The sequence below is a fragment of the Solea solea genome, chromosome 4 (assembly GCF_958295425.1).
Source record: "Solea solea chromosome 4, fSolSol10.1, whole genome shotgun sequence".
NCBI classification, from domain to species: domain Eukaryota; kingdom Metazoa; phylum Chordata; class Actinopteri; order Pleuronectiformes; family Soleidae; genus Solea; species Solea solea.
In genome coordinates, this window is record NC_081137.1 from 3659960 (window position 1) to 3680180 (window position 20221).

Consider the following 20221-nt stretch of genomic DNA (forward strand, 5'->3'; position numbering starts at 1 on the left):
GTGCCCAATCCTTCAGTTTCGGGACACAATTTTTTTCTTATTTTTGGAGCTCGCACTTGCATTTCCCCCCCCCCAAAAAAAGGAGGTCAGCGGGGAAAAGGACACAGATTTTCAAAGTGAAGTCTGTTACCTGTAGGCTGGTGCCACGTTCAAAGACTATTCTTGCACCGACATCCTCTTTTTCCCAGCTTACATTTTTCCAGTCTGCTTATTCTGATGTGCTTCAAGGCGCAGACTCATAACTCCGGTGACACAAATACAACAGCCCTCACTTCTAATATGTCAAAGACGGTGATTATTCATCAGAGTGAAGGAGGAAGGGATCGCTGTTTTAAGCGGCGGTCTCAAACTCGCGGTCCGCGGGCCACAAGCGGCCCTCTAATCCACGCCACTTGGCCCACCACCTTCGTCCCATGTCAACAGACTTTTATTTTGAAATTCTGTGAAGTATCTATCATTGCAATATCATAAAAGGATGTCATGATATCACTTTAAGCTCATATCCCCACTGCATTTGCTTTTATTCAGGGTCACTGCTATTCAACGTCTAGCTATTTTACCATTAAGTGTACATGACAGCACAGATTTATTTATAGGGTGTGAGATGTGAGAATAAAGATGTATCTCTCAAAGTTAGGGCTGAAAAATTACTTGATTATTCGATTATTAAATAGTTGATTATTATTATCAACTGTTTTGACAATGAATTAATAGGTTTGAGCGTTTTAAGGAATTAAAACAAGTTTTTAGATTTTTCAGTTTTGTAAATGTGAATATTGTCTGGTTTCTTTGCTCCATATTACAAAGAAATCATTAAAAGAACATCATCCTTTCCAGGTTTGAGAAGTGCCGAAGTTTTCGTGCTATAACAATCCACATAAAAAGAAAAATATCGGTGTCTGCTATTAACTGGACGATGATTTCCAGTTCCTTTCAGTGTTTTGTGGGGCGGAGCTTTGATGAGAGGGCTTACAAGAGGGGGCGGAGTTCCACACTTGCCCTCCCGAGCATTAAACACTTTTAAAACTATTTTGAGTTTTTTACTTTACATTATCAGCGTTTGAACTCGTCACAAAGTGCATTGAAGGCAAAAAAAAAAGGATAGAAATGACAATGTTACATGTTGTAATTGTCCATAAATACATATTAAAATAAGCAAGAGTGGTGTATGGAGTTTTATAAATATCTGTAGAAGCACACAAACATGACCAGCCCAATGGCGAGCGGAGAGCTTTACAGACGGAGGAATCAGCTCAATGACCTGATAGATCTTCACATTATTCATCTAAGGGGGGGGGGAAACAAGAAAATCACAGAAAAGGCCACCTCTATTATAAGAAAGTGAAACGGCGCGCACACACAGTCAACAACAACAAGCCCTAACCCTGCTGTGTTTTGTTTTGTTTCGTCCCTGCCTCCCTGTTCCACCGGGCAGCGATAATTCACGTCGGGGCCCCGCAGCAGCGCTGACATTGTAAGATGAACTGCTCGCAGCTAGATTAATGCCACCAGATGCCAGGCGAGATGCCATATTAATTACCCAGAGATAATGTCAGCACAACCATATGGCAGCTCAACTGGCCATTTAGTTGACAGGGAGAGGTCTTTATAGCGGTGCAAATTTCCTCATCTGCACAGCATCACAGCCGTCGCCATATTTTTTTCTCCCCCCACTGTAAAGAGTGGAGCACTTCACCACTATTAGCACATTATCAGTCAGACTCTCGTGTCTGCTCAGCATCTGTAGCGCGCTATGATGGAGAATACATTATTAAGACGACTTATACGTCTCATGTGGACTGTATTGAAGGGATACATCTGATGGAAACGAATAAAAAAGAGCTAAAGCTAAGCTATTTGTGTCTACGTTACTGTGTAGAAAGTGGTAACACTATAAAAAACAAACAAAGTATATATTAAGTGTGTAGTCATCATATTTTACTTAAATTTGCTTACACAATTACATAATGGAACATTTGTTTAAAAAAACAGGTTTTGACCCATTTCTTTTAAGGAGTAATTGCTCAGTAGAAATAAATAAGCTTAAGGCGCAGACAGAGCGGGGAGGTCACAGATTATTTATGTTTTTATCTTTTAATAAGATTTGTCTTGTGTTTTTTGTTTTTTTTTAAATATATTTTGTTGTTCATATTCGAATGCCTGCAGATATTAACCAGCAAAAATGTAACTGTTTAATTTAGCTAAAACATGTGCATAGAATGGAAAAAAACCAATACTTTTTTGATATTAAACACAGATCCAAACCACACTCATGACGCCTAAAGGAAATCTCACACCCTCCCTGCAGTGGATATAAATTCTAAAATGTCACTGGAATTTATTTACCAGCCTGTGTTTATTTTTCCTTCACCCCCATGCTGACTGTAAAGATCATAAATGATGCAAGCCGGGAATTAATGTCAACATGAGAGACAGTGGCAAAGCCCTTTATCATGATTTACAGTTAAACCGCCGGCCCCTTCTTGTTGTGGACTTGCCGATCATTTACAAGGACAGACCGCGCTCGCCGTCCAATCCCCCCCCCGACGTCTCCTCCTCGCCCACCACCACCGGAGCACCCACCTACCCCACTCTCCAATCCCCACAAATCCGATTTAATCAGACAACTTGTGCAGTGTGGCTCGGAGTAAGAAAAAGGATAATTAGTAAACAGAGGAGCTACTCGCCAGGCTTCATTGGCATTCGCACCGGGTTACTGTGTCGCATTTAAAATGCAGTCTGATGAAGTCTACAGAATCAAACCATTTGTTACTCCTATTGAGGAGGCTTCGGGCTACTGGCAATTAAATTGGAATTAGCGCTGGGGAATGAGATACGGCAGATTCATACCAAGGAGAGGAGAGGAGGGGAGGGGAGGGCGAGAGGGAGGGAGGGGAAAAGGAAACAGAGAGAGTGCTCTGTCTGGATCTGGCTCTGCTCTACAGTGGGTCAAAACTGGAAATTATTAGGTTTCCTTTGTTTCTGTTTATTTCCTGCATGACTTCAGTTGACATTTCATAAATAAAGCGCTCCACACAGGCCTCAAGCCGTAAATAGATCCCTCACGACGTCAGTAATAAATGGACTCGTACGCGTTGAACAGAAAAATAAAATCCTTAAAAAACAAACGCAGACATTTGTTGGAAGAATCCAACGTAAATTGAAGTGAGAAGCCATCTTAAGCAGCAGCGGCTGTGACCTCTCCGTAACAATCAGGAATTATATAAACCTGCTTATCAACGATCAAAATCATAGAAATATTCAAATTCAAAACACTGTCATACGGAGGCATCTTCGGTAACTCGTCAGGCACGGAAATGTGACAAACATTAAACATGCCGCTTTAATAAATAGATATAAATAATAATAATAAATGAACATATCATTTGGAAACAAACACACACTTAAAGTCTGGGAGACTTTGTGGACGGAGGGTTAAGAAACAAAGGAGATGCCATTTGCTCTGCCACAGCTGACTGGGCACAGTGGAGCGCAGCGTGAAGTGAGAAAGTGCTGGTCCACTGGCAGAGAGAGGGAGAGAATGGAAGAAGGGATGGATGGAGGGATGGACGGACGGATGGATGAATGGAGGGAAAGGATAAATGAAGTGGAAACGAGAGTGAACAGCTCCTGCTCTACAGCTGGCCTCCCTCACTCTCGGCCAACCTGGCCATGACAACTGGCTCGCAGGCTGCTCTGGGGGCGGCGGGGGTTCAGTGGGAGGGGTCTGGCAAAGGGATGTACAACTGGTAAAGAGCCAGTAGGGGCCACTAAGAAGGACCTGCCCCTTATTCTATCATTTACCAACATATAAATTTTGACAGTGTGGTCTATAAAGCTGGGTTTTATGCGAACACCAAAGCCCATCAGTCACCAATCCAATGGCAAACGCTTCCATGAAAAGAGCAAGGTAACATCTTCAGTGGTCTTTATTTGTTATGAACAGTCGATAGGAGAAGGTGCGAGTGACAAGGTGACACGGCGTGGATTTGTAAAGGTGTTTACGGGGCAGCGGAGGTGCAACAATAAGATGATAATAATGGCATCGTGAGGCGAGATGTCGCCGACGTCTGACTTTGACCGCGTTCATCGCGTTTCGTTTCAAGCAATTAATTCACAGATTTCAGACATCATGAAGTTCTAAAGTCAAAATAATAAGAATTTCTCTCCTCTCTAGTGCTGGCTGTGTCCATGTATTCCTCATCATTTTCCGATGCGATCTAATTTCTGATCCTTATAATTTACACACTCAATCACTGGGAGAGTTGTTGCATTTAACTCTGTAACACTGTCGTGTTAATGTGCAAAGACCTTGAGTCTTCTGCTCCATTATGTGCAGCAAATTACAGGGTTATACAGTATGTCAACTCCACAGAATGCCTTTCTATCGACACAGAGTGCACGCATGTTGTCGCAAAAAAAAGAAAATTGTGTACGCTTATTACTGCCACACTAGGTCATATATTCCATTTGCTCGTATGTGCTCAACAGTGTCATCAAGACAAACACCTGTACATTAAATAACGTTGGCAAATAGAGTGTGACTGAATTAAAATGCCTCTTTTTTTTTACGCTGTGACCTCTGTGGAACTGCTTAAAAAAAATAAATAAAAAAAGTGCTATTAGAGAAAGAGAACACATGAGATGATCACCACGGTTAAGTGCGTGCCTGAGTGAATACATAAACGCACATATGCACTCAAAACGCTCCGTTCCCAAGGTTAAATACAAAGATGTTGTTCAAGCGAAGTCCATTACTGCAGGAAACCAATGAAAATAAATGACAGCATTCAGTGGGAGGTTCGCCGTATCCCACCGAGAAATTTGCGCAGCTCAGTCATTTGTATACCCAGCCCCCCCCACACCCCACACCCCCCACACCACACACACATATAATGCTCGATTGTGTGTTTACAGATGAAGCACAGCATTTGAGAGCAGCCCTATTTTTCTCTTTAACAGGAAATGGAGACATTTTCACTCTAAATTTATCAGTTAATCTGTCAGGTGACGTAAATCCCCGTCACTGAGATTAATGATCTTGAGCCAGGAGAAGAAAAAGATCTTATTCACTGATTGACTGGATACAACAATGAGGTTTTTTTTTGGTTTTTTTCTTACCAAACCTGCACGGAGCTATATACAAATACAAATGTACTTCAGTGCAAGAAACTACTAAATTAAGAAATTAAAAAGGATAATATTGGTTTTATTTAGAGAACAAAAAGGACAGGAAAACTGTCCCAGACCAATTCAAGATGTGCCAAAAATGACACCTCTCCCCGACTCTGTGTCTCGTGTCTGCACAAGTTAATTACTAGAAGTCGACTTTCTATGTTGCCGGCGTGTCGATGTCACACGGTTTTATCTCTTGCATCATATGTCTTTCCTCTTTGATCACCATGGCTTCCTGTGCGGCTCCAAAAACAAACACTGTCTCTTCAAACACCTTGACAATGACCTTTATTAAGACACAGACTCCGCAACCAGGAGAGTTTTAATTTATCATTTAAAAAAAATAAAATAAACGTAGGAAGAAATTACAGCTGATTTTTCTTTAAAGACAGTGTTTGCCAAGTTTGCCATGTATATATGTATACATATATATATATATATGCTTGAAGTGTGAGGTGTCTTTAAATGTAATTTACTTAATTAAATGTAAGTATGACATCAAAGAAAAGAATGAAAAGTCATTCTCTACTCTGTTATTTATGCTTTAACATGAGAGTATGAGTCTCATTTGCAGATGTGACTCAGGTCTTCCTTCATCAGATATATGATAGTATAGTATGTTTTAATTTTTTAATAAATGAGAGACACTTAAATTCTATTTAATTCATGCTTGACATTGTGTTTTCCACAGTAATGTGTTGACAAATGTATCATTTACTCATCTACTTAGTTCCCTATAAATATATATATATATATATATATATATAATTCATTGTGTGCAGATGTTATTTACTTCTTTCCCTCTTTAGCTTCCATCCCTCACCTCTTGCTAACATGAGCTATTGCATTCAACGACTCTCTCTCTCTCTCTTTCTTTCCGGGAGAGTCAATTTATTTCCGTCTCCTTGTGTTCGCTCTGTTTACATCTTCATCCACACTGAAGTTAAGTTGCACTATTTTTTAAAAAAAAGAAGCAACATCTCAGACTCTCTCTCTCTCTCTCTCTCTCTCTCTCTCTCTCTCTCTGCATCCGTGGACCAAACAGACTGAGAGTGACTTCCAGAACCCTGTCCTCCTCCCATCACAAACACCCCCCCCCCCCCCTCCCACCTTTACCCCCTGTCCTGCACTGGAATCCCAAATCTCTCCTCGCCTTCCCAGGATTTATTCTTCTCACTGGCCATCTGGACAGTGGGGGCAGACAATGTAAAAGGAAAAGGGGGTTGGGGGGGATGGAGGTTGCAAACTCACATTAGTCACAGGCTCTTATGTCCTTTGACCCATACACAGATACACACACACACACACATAAACACAAAAAGGCTGGAGCCAAATGACCCCAGCTGCCCCCCCCCGTCCCCCTGTCCACTGTGGCTGCTGACATCGTCTTTCCTGCCGGACAAAAGGCTTTTAGCACCTCACTCTACTGTCCTATAACCACAGTTAGCACCCTCCGTGTCCCAGGCTGGACAGGACGGGGTGTTAGCAGTGTTTTCTCAGACGTCTTAGAAAGGAGGGGAGGGAGCAACGGGGACAAAAAGGAACAGGGATGAAGGCTATCTGATGTGTGTAACCTTAAAAAAAAAAAGTCGAGCAAATCATACGTGAATGCTGCGGGGGAAAGCATAACCAACCCACTAATCGCTGACGTGTTAGCGACAATGGGGATGGCATGCGTCTCGGGCCGGCTTAATGTAGCTACTGTAGGGCTTTTGTTGGGTCGTAGCAGAGGATGTGTACCGGGGTGGAGTTCTGAGAGAAAAAGTCACAGTGCAGTACAAGCATTCATTGTCGGCCCGGGGCTGTGTTTGGTTCACATACACCAGCGCGGGGGGGGGGGGTTTGTTCGCAGGGAAGTAGTGCAGCGAGAATAAGAGCGCGCAGGTGTTTCTGCTGAATGTCCAGGAAGCGGCAGAGCGGCGATATTTATTTTTATTTATTTCATTGATTTGGTGAATCCTGTAACTATACTTGCAATATATTGGTTCTCACAGAATCGCTGTGTCGTGATATTATTGGTATCGTGGACCATATAAGGTACCCTTGTGATTCCCACCATTATAATGTGACAGCGATGCATGATAAGCTGGTATTGTGAACCTGAATGTGACAGGGCGACATCCACTACAGCAGACTGCACTCATGATGAGCGACGACATGAACGAGACCGCGAGCCTGTATAAGTGAGTGGGTGAAAGAAGAGCGGGATACTGTGAATATAATGGGACGATAAGCGGCATCAGAATAGTGGTGTTGGGGTTGAAGAGGAACCTGAACAAGTTCAGGCTGTTCATAAAAAATACAGTCATTCATGATTCTCAGGTTGGAATTGAGCCATAAACCAAGACGGCCACTCCATTATTCAACAAGAGGAGTATGAAGGACATTGGGAGGGAATTTTTTTGTACAGAACAAACCGAAATATTTAAAAAGACGGACTTCTGTATTTAACAACATATTGAAATGGATAAAACAGAGAGGACACGTACGACGATTGGACGCACAATGAAAATCACTGACAGGAGGAGCGTTGACCACCTCATCTGGAGGTGCAACGGTTAGACAGACAGACAGGCAGACAGACAGGAGAAACTGACAAGCGTACGGATCTGAGCATCTTTGGCGAGGAACAAACTGTGGAGCGTTGAAAACCTGTCCTGGCATTCATGTACATTGTTACACAGCATCACAGCAGCACCCTGACAGGCTGCAGCCTTTTTGCACAGGATAAATCCACTGGAGAAGTCACTGCCCTCGACATAGGACCTACTGTACGCACAGAAAAGTGAGCAGGACACAGCAATACACGGACTCAACTATGGTTCAGCAGGAGTGAGAGGTTAACTGGAGACAGTGAGACTGACGGTTTTCTGTCTCTGTCTGTTGGCCCCCTGTCCCAGGGTGTGACCTCACCTTTCGCCCCGCGTCGGCTGGGATTGGCACCAGCCGCTGAGCACTGTCGCACTGTCGCATCAAGAGAGTAAACTGAGACTATTCTGTGACACAATCACAAAGCCGGTACAACCGACTTTGAACGACTGTTGCATTTTATTTTCAGCAGCGATTTCTGCAGAAAGACAAGAAAGTCAGGTGATAAAGTGTAAGGATTTTACATGAGAATCTACAGCTTCCTTGTGTTCATGATCTAATGTGACCAATGCATTTTAACTAACTGTTATCATGATTAGCTATTTTATTTGTTCACTTATTGTGGACGATGTATAAAGAAAGCAAGAGCATAAAATCTCTAATCTGTAAATCTAACCAAACATTATATTTTCTATAATATATTATATTCCACCATCGAACTCAATTTGATTCGATCTAATAGACAAACGACACCGCAGTGTGTTTTAAAAGACAAAAGTCTGAAACAAAACAAAAACCTAACGACTCATATAATTTTAGGGCCCATTTGTGCGAAACATCTGGCCGCTAACATTCACTTACTGTGATGCATATGTACGTAAGCTAAATTGGTGATTATAGGTATTAAAAAAAAAAAGTGGGAGTGGGTTTACTACATCTCCCACCAGAGACTACATTTAAAAGTCGCACTGCACTTTAAAAAGAACGCACATCATCTCTCCATTTTATGCGCACGTTTCCATCAAACAACAGACTCCCATTAGTTTAAAGTGCATTTAAAGCCATTTCCCAAACAAGTGGTGGATGACTGCAATAAAGAGGAGTTCAGGCAGCTGTGACCTTGGAGCCAAACTGCAAGCGGCCAACATGACTTTGTGGGTTTGGGAGAAAAGCCTTTATTTATAGATCAGCTGGGTGTCGATCAAACTCCATCAAGGAGGTGAACGGCAGTCGTTGGACGGGAGGACGGCGGCGAGTGTGCGTCCGAGACTTGCTCGGAGGGTTGTGTTTTGAAGAACTAATACAGTGGTGTGTCTGACTCTCATTTAATTCCATTTAAAGGAAATTGATTTGGAGGTTGGGGGGAGGGGGGAGGGTGTAGGTGTCGTGCGGTGTGGTGGTGCAGAGGGTTCTTCTCTCTTTCCATTACTTCACTGTAATGAAGTCTTGGCCTCCTTTCTCCCATTTGTGTTGTGGTGCTACGGCGTACAGTTCGTTGTGTGGCTGTGCTTGTGTTAAGATATGCAGCATTAGCAGGAGGAGAAAAAAAAAAGAAAAGAAAAGAGTGATAAAACTTTAATGATCCCTGTGGGTGGGGAAGCCGCTCGATGCAGCAACAAGTCACAAGGAAAAAAAGGAACATAAATATTAGAATCCAATATAAATAAAGATTACAGCCGACTGGAGGTCTGCAGCATAAATACATACAACCGCTAATATCAATACAGGAACCAGGGGAGAATGGTGGAATACAGGAATAATGTGCTGCCGAATAAGTATGTATGCAAAGTGCTATAATACCTGGATTTAAAATAATTAAATAGGATATTCTTTTCTGGAATTGCCCTTGAACACAGAAGTGGGAAAAACATGGAGAGGATGCACAATATGGCATATTATTGTTGTGCATTACACAATGATCCAGTTTGTCCAAATATAAACAAGTTTTTCCTCTTTTTGTCAATAGATTTTCTGTTGAATATCTTGCTTTTGATTTAAAATGTGCACACATGTTCAGCGATCTTGCTTTAGTGTGCTGCAAATGAAACAAACCTGGCTTGACTTGATCTGCTACTAAATTCCTGACGTATGGAAAATACTTAGAATAAATGTATTTATTGAAATGCAATATAGGTCAAGAAAGGACTCGTCCCAAAAAGTGTTGTACCTTAGCTGCACAATATGACACGAACAAACGACTTTGCAGTAGCTTGTCTTGTGATTTATAATTGTTATGACTTATTTTTTTCAGTTTGATGAAGAAATCTAGAGAAATCTGTCAACAAACTAAACATATTTTGGCATTTTTGGGGTCGTGGAATCCTGCAGCAACCCAGAATTTGACTGCAGTGCCTTTCAATGTGGATATGACCCCTGGTCATGTTGCAATGTTGATTATTTTGCATGGTGTGCAGCCCTAGTTAGTACTCCATGTACATCGTGCACCTGAACATAAATACACATTCATCAACACTTTAGATGGAGTCAATTTTTTAATTCCTGCATAATCTAAAAACACAAAATCTGAATAAAACGTCCTATTAAATGATCTGATTTGATTCCCCCGCTTCTCTTTCCCCTCACTTATCGCCTGTATCACGAGGCAGCGTGTCGACGTTGTCATTTTGCGGCACGTATGCTCAGGCAGACAGACGAGAGCAGAGGTGGTTCATGTTTTCCACATTTGTACAAGAAAATCACAAGGCGGCCAAGAAACTCGGCAAAGCTAAAAAAGCTCCTCGGAGATAGAGAGAGAGAGAGGAGAGAGGAGAGAGAAAAACAAGTGTATTCAGTGCCAGAACTGGTAACAATCACCTGCATGTGCCCACCTGTGGTTTCTAAAATAGCTCTCACCGAGACACAGTATCCAGGAGGAATTAAAACCAATCCTGAGATGATCTTTTGCGGAATGGGGCCTGGGAAATATTCATTCAAATATTTAAAGTGTTGGAACGAGCGACATACAGATATACAAAATACCACCGCCACATATTCATGTGGGAATTCAAAAAAACGGCTGCCAAATTCCGTGGAGTTCAGCGGCATACACTCATTCATGATCAAATTGAGATTCACTGAAGGTAGAAATGAAATCATTACTGAAAGACCATCATCTTAAGCCTCCATCTCTGGGGAGAAGTGAGAAGCCTGCTGCCCCAGATTGCCTAAAAATGCAGATAAGAAACGATCCTGCTCCAGAAATTGGTCCTGCAGGACTCTTACAATGAAGAGATTAGTGGGAAGATAATCATATAATGGCGATCATCGCGCCGATCACAACAAAACGGCTCCATAAAGTCACCTCTGAATAAAGCACAGGCGATGCAGACGAGTGGGAAATAAGCAGTAAAAGTGCCTGTGCTGGTGGAGCATGTGTGAGGCAGCTGTGTGTGTCTGTGCAGGGTTTCAGTGCTGCCTCGGGCCAGCGGGGGGCGCTCCTCCGTCTCCACACGGCACTCACTGGTTCCCAGTGGAAGAGCCGGAGCAACAGGGAAGGAGAGAAGTCCTCACATGACCCCTCGGTTCACAGGAGTTTGCCTCCAGCGAAAAAGCCTCTTATATGGTATATGGTGAGACTTAACAGTCTCAGTGTCCACGGCTGAGACACTTAATGGCTGAGAATGGAGATTAGAAAGTAGTTTACAGGGTCAGGTGTTTGCCGCGACGCACCCAGGGTCAATGAGGGTAAAGAAATGCTGTTTCTCTGGCAATTTATGTAGATAAATCACAGTGGATTTCAACAGCAGTCTCACCGAGGCAAGTGGTCTAATATGAGTCTCGAGGACTTTTTATTCTTCTGGTGGAATGAAATATTTCCACTTGTTCTCGGTGCTTTTTGTCTCCTTTTAAGAAATCAATGTCTCGAAACAAGACCGTGAGAGGCACAGAAACTACTTCATAATGGAAAAATTCTTTTTCCGACAAAAAAAAAAAGAAAAGAAAAAGAAAACGCTTTGGATCAAAAGTCATTCCACTGTGACATTTATTTTTTTTATTTTTGACAAAACAACAGCTTAAGAATTAACATGAGAAAGAATCTCGGCTGGTGAAAGTGACATTTTTCAACTGTCACTTTAATGATAAATAAAATAATTAGTATTAACTCGCAATAACGAATTTAACGGGATTACGGAAACATACTTGACCTGCAAGTAATTAAGTCAGAGGAGGAGGAACAGATGAAAGAGTTATTCTTTAAAAATAAATGACTGCACTCACACACACGCACAAAGGAAACATTAATTTTCCTTCATTAAAGTTGGAGGCATAGTTGGCAGGTCGCGATGTTCTTGTACTTTATTGTTTGCCTTTGTTTGATGTCGTCTTTTTTAAATAAAACACAAAAGGGAAACCCTGAAGCATTTCTTTTTTTTTACGGTGAATAAATAAGATTTACGCGACGATCTCGAAAAATACTCCGAGTCGCTGAGTAAACCGAGTCCTGAATGAAATCCTGAAAAAGTGCAACAATGCAGTCTGCAAAAATGATGACAGGAAAAAATGACTTCAAAAAGATCCATCAGAAGTTTGTACAATGCAGACATAAGGATGATGGTTTTTCTTTTTCCCTTTAAAACCAAAACTAAACAATGCTTAAATCAATGTCTCAGTACTTAATTATGTCCCTGTCCTGTCGGCGTCTGGGCCTTTTCAGTCCTACCCGAGAAAATCTTTAAATGCACGTCACAAATACCTACAGCCTTTTCATCAAAAACAATAACAACAACGACAATAAAAAAAGAAGTTGCCGTAATTCCCTGACATACCTGAACGCAAACAGCGATCAATTCGCCGACTGACAACAAGAGGAACGGAACATCGACAGTCACGTCTTTCTACTTCTTGGAGCAGAAAGTTTCTTTGATGAGCCTTTTATTTGTTCCTCGAGCGTCATTAAGAGCCATTAGGACCGTTAATGGAAGACATTGTGAGATGTGTGTTTAATGTACAAAGGTGGCGAATCAGAGAGGAACTCGCTGACATCACTTCCCGCCGTGTCTCATCAGTGTACATAAGGTATTCCCCCCCCCCCCACCACCTTGACCCCGCGGCCTCCTCCGTACATCTGGCTGCCACCGACTGACGCCGGCTACGCACGGCACAGACGCAAACCCCGACCTCCGCTCACGCGCCTTGGGTGGTCGAGAGAGGACGCGGCGAGCAGCACGGGAACAGAACCGGCACGTCTGCCCTCATACATGTGATCGGGCCACAATGAGCCGCTTCTGTGACAAAGACCGAGCCTGTGTGTGTCTGCGGCGACGCATCGAATTTGATTCAATGAGCACCAACTTTTTGGAAACACTGGATCACGCTTTGTTGACAGAAAACGGTGCAAACAATCCGTTCTTCCGCCCCCGATTGGATAATGCGACCACTAACGGGGACATGTCATTTCCCCCCCCCTTAACATTCAACACTTACTGTAAGCGCAACTCTTAAGTTGGGGCTGCCATCTGGTTTCAGTCAGTTTTTCAGTCTTGTGCTGATTTTGTGGTGATTGTACGAATGTATTCACCACACTTCTCCAGAACGGAGCATGTAATCTGCATTTCAATGCCTCGCGCTCCCTTTTAAATGAAATTCTGTGAGCCATGGCTAAAACTATGTACAAAAGACTGTTACACAGATGTCAAGATGATGATTTAGTCTGCGGTGGAATAAAAGAGGAAGAAAATACATTGTTTTTTAACTCACTTTGTCCCTGAGCTGGATCAGGACGCGCAGCTGAAAAACTTTCAATTCAAATACAATTGAGAAGCAAAACATGTTTCCTTGTATTTAGTTGATTGGAGATGTAAATAACTTGGCATGTACTTGTTGGAGAGGAACAAAAGCACAGACTAAGGGCTTTAGTGGTGGAATCCAAATTCAACCCAGGACTGTTTCAAAGCTCTGTATTTTGGTGTGTTTAAAGGACCAACTTTCTCTTTTTCTCCCCCCTTTCCCTCCTTTTCTATCCTGTTTAAGATTCCTGGCCTTTCACCTGACCCAAGGCCTTAGCCAGAGGGGGGGCTGGGGGAGATGGTCGCTCATGGTGGTGGGGGTTAAAGTGTAATCCTGGTCCTGTGACCACAAAGGCTTGGCCCCTGAGGGCCAAGGACCGGCCGCATTTTCTGAATTGCAATGTTATCCCTCAGCAAACCCTTTGGACTGACTACATATCAAGGGATTACATGGCAGCGCTTCTCTCTGGTGTTTAGCGATGGCCCACGAAGCCCAAAAAACCCTTCCCTCTTCCCTCACCATCAAGGCTTTCAAATGAAACCGTTATGTTTTTAGATTTTTTCGGTTTGGCTTCTTGATCGCGTGGGGGCGGATGATTATACAACACAACAAAACAACTTTGAGAACTTGTTGTCAGGAGCAGACAGAGCAGCAGATCTTTTTTTTTTTTTTTTTTGCTGTATTATATCTCAGTCGGACCGTCTTTCACGTCAATGTGTTAACAAGACGAGTCGCCACATCCGCATCGTCACAAATGACACATCTTTCAAACCGCTCAAATGTTGATATCTGGCTGTTAGTGTACTGCTAATTGCTCGCTTAAGTAATCCATTAAGAAGTGCTTCTACAACAGCTTGCATGCTCCATTATCATTAGTTTTATTCGGAGGAAAACCTTAACACACCCTTTTTAACGGCGCCACAGCGTTGCCCTGAGCACCTCTTTGCATTTAAACCTAAAGAATTTGCTTCATTTTTTTTTTTCAAACAGGAGCAACTTCAGAAGAAGAAGAAGAAGAAGACAGTGAGAAGTGAAGCGAAAGAGAGAAGAGATTTAATTGACGCCTCCCCCATTTTCCCAGGGCGAAGACAAGAGGGGGGAGGGATTTTGGAGGGGGGGGTGAGAAAAGAGAAGGGGGTGATGTGACACTGCTCTCCTGGTGTTGCGACTGTACAAAAGGAAGCAGATTTGCAGAAGAGGTGACCCCTGACCTCTAAAGCTGCAGAAAGGGTCCTTGATGGCCACAGCCCTAACCAATCAATCACCTCCCAGAGTCTGCAGGTCAGCCGGACTGTAAGAGGACACTGGAGCCCCCCCCCCCCCCGCGCCCAAACATTCCTCGGTACGAAACCTTTTCTCTTTTTTTTTTGGCCAAAGGTTGTGTGCGATGAGGTGGTGTTGGTGCTGGGGGGGGGGGGGTTTAGAAATGAAGACTTAACAGCTTAACAAGAATGTTCTATTAATAATATGCTTGTTCCATCCTGTCAACCTCCTTAACATCATCCTCTGTGCCCAAATTAAACTTTACTGTTAATCTTCACCAGTCGAAAAGTCCCTGCAGTGAACAAGTCCAAACACAAGTCAAAACCTTTCGAGATTATAGTGAACAGCTGAATTTGATAAAAACACACAACAGGACACTTTTACTTTTAATTTTGCATGGCAAATATCCACGTACAACAAATAGCCTTCTTCTTCTTCCCTCCGCAGCAAGCTGCGTCTCTACTCTTTTTAATTGCTCTCCATTATCTATGCTTGACCAGTACTTTACCAGTAAATGATCCTGCAGTAAAGCGGACGTCTGATCATCCCATTACTGTTGCTCCTGAACTGGAAAAGTTAGTCAAGGTCAGCGTGCAGGGAACAGCTGGCTGCCGACTTACGAGTGTGTTGCTTTTTTTTTGCACGTGTGCGTGTGAATAAATACATAATTAAATGCTAAATTAATTTTAAAGAGAACATTTACATATTGGAAACAAGAGACAGGCGGCGGAAGAAAGGTGAACACGGACCCACTGAGGAAATATGATTATACGCAAGCATCAAGTGTTTTTAATGCTTCTCAATGAAAAATAACATTTTCTTTTTCACACTTTTTTCTTGACGTATGTTGCAAATGCACCACGTGCGAGAGTCTAATCTTGTAAATAAATAAATAAAAGAGACAGGAATTTGAGCTTCCTGGTTCTTCACAGTCTTTAACGTTAAATTGTGGGCCGGTCAGAATACCAAACAAAAGGGCTTTCAGTCACGACGAGACTCTCGTTGAACCAGTTCGACGGACCAGAGTAGACAATAAACACAAATGACCTGTGAGTTATTTGTGGTGACTTTGCTGTGACACGGAGATGACCACGCCGGTTAATGACATGCATCGTGTTCCTCTTTATTTATCGAAGCCATGGCTGTGAAACGGCAGCAAATATTTGACAGCTTATTACGTCATTGTTTCTTCATACGAGGCTGGAGAATGATGACAAAATAAATGTGCAGCACCTGATGCCAAAGACAACGGCGGCTGGGATGAAAGCATTCCAGGTCAGCGCCCAAAAACAGCACGTAAAATGTATAATCTGTCACAAGAATGTCGTCTAATCAGCTGAAGTGCTGATTCATGCCCGACACCACACCTGAACAAACACGACCTCTTTAACACCACGAACAAACAATCCAAGAAGACCTGAAACAAGACGGCACAGCCACGGCACATTTTTTTCTTTTTTAACTGCCAGAGCTTATCTAGCATACACTTCTTTTTCTTTCTTTCTTTTTTTTTTGTGGCTGGTTGCAAAGGCCCAACCAGGTGCCATCTATCAAAACAATCTGCTCTCAAAGGGAAACCTGCTATTAAGTGATAAGAGTCTGCCCTCGGTGGGGTGTAATGGGTCCCACTTGAGTTCCTTTTCGAAGTATTGTACTGGCAGGCCACCTCAAGACAAACCCAACTCAGTGACTCCCTCTCTGCTTCTACCCAGATTCTGTCTGGGCCTGTTGAGGTGAAGGACTTCATTATCTTTATCTTTATTATCTTAACAGCTCTTTATTTTCCAGAGCATTTCCAAAAAACATATTATTATTCCATGATACCACCATTAAAACCACAAACCGCGCTCCTTGGTTGTTATGATCACTGGCAACTTGTTACCCGAAGTAACCAACTTCAAGTATCTCTCAGTTGAATGCAATAAAAGATTCTGTCTGGGATTCTAACTGGGTGCCCTCTTGCTGTGAAGCACCACTCTGCTCAAACTTCACATTTTTAAAAAATACATTTTTATTTATTTTCGTTGCATGTTGTACGACCTGACACAAGCAAAAATGCACAATTACTTAAATGGAAACCATGCAATCTTTCCCACAGCATTCAAACGGTACAAATACACTGACTTATAAACAACCTGTAAATCAGCAACAGGTCTTGGAGAATCCTTGTCCCTAAACCTGTACAATCCATCTACATGTAGTCAAACCTGTTAAGCTTGGTTAGTTTTAGGCATAAACTGGTCCATGGTTATGGAACCTCGACCGCCACGGTTGCACTCATCCACATCCAGTTAAAGGATGTAGAAAAAATAATGACCCACCAGCCTTGAAATTCCCATCTCGCATATAACGGGAATAATATTCCGCCATTAACTATCGCAAACCAAGAGTTCTATAATACAGGACAATAAAAATTAATCTTCTATGTGCGCGGCTACAGTGATCGGAGGTGATTTCTTAAAGTGTGGTTGTTAAGCAGCTCATTTCCCGCACAGAAAAATGAAGTCAGTCATCAACCGGGAGCTGAAATCACACTGAAATAAGAGTGCTAATTAATAAGGTCTCGGTGTCATTTTCATAATCGTGATAAATCCGCAATTGCGGAAGATCGGTGCTTCTTTTACGCCACCAGTCTCACCCCGACCAGCACGGACCTCAGACTGAGGGAACCCCTGTTTTCCTCTGGAGACACTTCCATTCATTGAATCTATCTACGGGAAGGCTGCCAAAATGACCCGTCAGAGATTGACGGGGGTTAAGCTCCCATAATCAATATGACACCGCTAAGTGCCCTTTGATTGAGCTGCGCGCAGTGCAAAAGGACATTTCTGTGTGCCCGGCTGCTCCAGCCACCGAGAAATGCAGCATTTGTCCGAGAGCTAAACGCTCTTCTGAATGTCATTGTCGCGGGTACATTAACTTTTATATGAGTCTGAGAGACAGACTTGGAGTGAGGATGAACGGCCATTTTCATTAGCGTGGCCGCGCGCTGCCATTAAGGGTGCCGTCGGAGAGCTGGCGGGGCGGGGGGGGGACAAAAAAATGTTTTGCATTGGTTTTGCGGGAGGTTCCATTCCTCCACTTAGGATGTCGCATGGAGGGCTGCGGCGGCGGCTAAATTTGCCAGTGTGAAACCCCAGTGTCACTAGGCAACTGGATCCGATGGTTCCTTTGTTTGGGGTGAAAGGTTGGAAGCACTTGTACTAATCTCCTTGCTTCACAATTAAGGAACACAGGAGAGCTGCTCGAGCCTCTTCCAACTCTCAAACAACAACAACAAAAAGAAAAGGATTGAAAGACTCCGCCATTGTCCCTCCTCCTCAGTTCCGACTCCCCCTCCTCGCTCTCCACGCTAATCGAAAGGTATTTGCACTGTAAATTAAAAGGGCCCTCGTGCGTTGCTGTTTTAACACCGATGCGCCCTCCTAAGATGTCCACAAACAGCTCCAATCTAATTACAGAGGGAGATTTACTTCACATAACACCGCGGACAAAAGAACCCTGGCTATTGTTGACGTGGGGCCAGTGTTCCACATCTCTTTCTCTCTTTCACTCTCCTGGGCGAATCCTTTTATATTCAAAGTCCTCGCCTTGCCAAGGTTAAAATGTGATGGGATATCTGAAAGTAAGGATCCTCCTGACAAAAGCTGCCTCTTTATTCCCTGAATGGCAAATGCCTTCGTTGATTTCCACTGTTCTGTCTCTTTCCTTATCTGTCTTTTTTCTCTTTTTTTTTTTAACCAAGCAGATTTTGAACAAAGCCGCGGCGGCTGACATGCAAATGTAACGGCGGAGAAAAGCGGCGTCCAGGGGAGTTAAGATTGTCCGACAACGGGACGCGCTTGCTGGGGTTGCATTGTGACATACGGCTGAGACACATCCTCGGGGTTGAAAGAGGGAGGAAAGGGATGGTGGATATTGGCTGGCCAGATTTGCAGTGTGTCCTGCTGACTTCCATTTTATGGCCCGTGAATCGCAGAGGCCTCTGGGAGTCTATAATCCGCTCTCTCCCCCCTCAACCACCCCGACCCACCCTCCTGCTGCCCATACCACATCATTTTATTGGTCTCTCTGGATGTGTGGCTGCTGTCCCTGGGTTGCAAAGATCCATCCATGTGGGGATGCTCCCGCAGTCAGACTGTTGCACACAACGGACATCCCAATTTGCTACTGGATCCCACCCACCACATTCCCCCCCTTATAAGAATACTACCTCCCTCCCTGACATGCTGTTGTCCCATGGTTTCCCGTGGTGATGCCTCAATGCGACTGTGCCCACCATGACATTAAGCCTCGGCACTGAGGCTCTGCGGTGCAGGGGCCCAGTCGGGTATTTCTCAATGAATGAATATACATGCGGGGGAAAACCTAGCGGTGCCAGCTCTCATTCACACATTTCTTCTCATTTACACACAAACCACACACACCCTATTCAAATATAGGTCTCTGTGCATAACACTTATGGTTGTGGCTGATGATTACGAGCGGGTGTTTGGTCACACTGCCGTCCCTGCACAGTATCCATCAGCCAAACAGAGGGTCTTCCTGTGGCCTGGAAAAACTCATTTAGATCTTATCTGGGGAAAAATTTGTTTGCTGAGGGAGCAGGAGGAGGAGGAGGAGGAGGAGGAGGTTAGTAGCCGGAGAACTGACTGTATCGTCTCGCTAGTGCCACTTGATTTAATTTAGCCACCGATAGAGTCTCTGACCACTTGTACTCTTCTTATTTTGGAAGGTGAGTGAGAGTGAGTGCCAAGGAGGGGGAGACGGAGGGAGGCAAAGAGAAAGGGGGATTTGTTCACGGGAAACAGAGGCACAGGGACCAGCGAGGGGTTTTCAATGATTATACCTAAATGTTTTGACTGTAAACAGACACTGTATAGAAGCCACTGAATCACAAGCTTCTTAGGGTTATCGCCATCACCTGAAGCAATCTTCTTTGATGACATATTTCCTGCGATTGGCACTGAACCTACTTCCCATAAGAGCTCGCGGAGGGGATGCGGTTACGTCAACTGCTGATATCATCGAGCGTGCAACACACTCACTGATGTTACGATTTTCAAGTTGCATGTGCACAGTTAAAGGTCCAGTGTGTGAGGAGGACTCAGCTCAGCCCACCCTGTCTGTCAGGGAGCTACTTCCATCTCGTTTCCATCTTCATTTCCTTTGACTTCACTTCACAAAATATGCTAAACTACTTTTATTTCAATGTGATTATACACTTACACAGACATACTTAGGAGTGATGTGTCCAATTTCTGCATATAAAAGCTTTCCAGGCCTTTAAAAAAAAAACAAACAAGAAGAATTTTGGGAGCCATTTTCCATACACAATGTGATTCAAACTAATTCAAATTCAAACAGGGCCATAAATAAAACAGACAGAACAAACCCGACATGAAAGTCTGAGCATAATTTGGAGCGAACATCATAAATATGCACTCTGTAGTGCGCCTGTTTTGTT

General features: G+C 43.3%; 1 protein-coding gene across 2 annotated transcripts in view; it reads right to left on the reverse strand.

The window, feature by feature from the left end:
• zbtb16a (zinc finger and BTB domain containing 16a) overlaps positions 1-20221 on the reverse strand; it is a 133165-nt gene that overhangs the window by 25307 nt on the left and 87637 nt on the right. The gene's annotated exons all lie outside the window — the stretch shown is intronic.